The sequence below is a fragment of the Arachis duranensis genome, chromosome 9 (genome assembly GCF_000817695.3).
Source record: "Arachis duranensis cultivar V14167 chromosome 9, aradu.V14167.gnm2.J7QH, whole genome shotgun sequence".
Lineage (NCBI taxonomy): Eukaryota > Viridiplantae > Streptophyta > Magnoliopsida > Fabales > Fabaceae > Arachis > Arachis duranensis.
This window is the reverse complement of record NC_029780.3, coordinates 23,582,684-23,583,042: the sequence shown is the minus strand read 5'-3', so window position 1 is coordinate 23,583,042 and position 359 is coordinate 23,582,684.

Here is a 359-nt window from a genome sequence, read left to right as displayed (position 1 = left end):
TAAGGATGATGGATTCATCCATGCACTTCCCAGTCTCTAGGACTATGAAATCAGCAGGGATGTAATGATCTTCAATCTTTACCAGAACATCCTCTACAAGTCCATAAGCTTGTTTTCTTGAATTGTCTGTCATCTCTAGTGAGATTCTTGCAGTTTGTACCTCAAAGATCCCTAGTTTCTCCATCACAGAGAGAGGCATGAGGTTTATGCTTGACCCTAGGTCACACAGAGCCTTCTTGAAGGTCATGGTGCCTACTGTACAAGGTATTGAGAACTTTCCAGGGTCCTGTCTCTTTTGAGGTAATCTCTGCCTAGACAAGTCATCCAGTTCTTTGGTGAGCAAAGGGGGTTCATCCTCC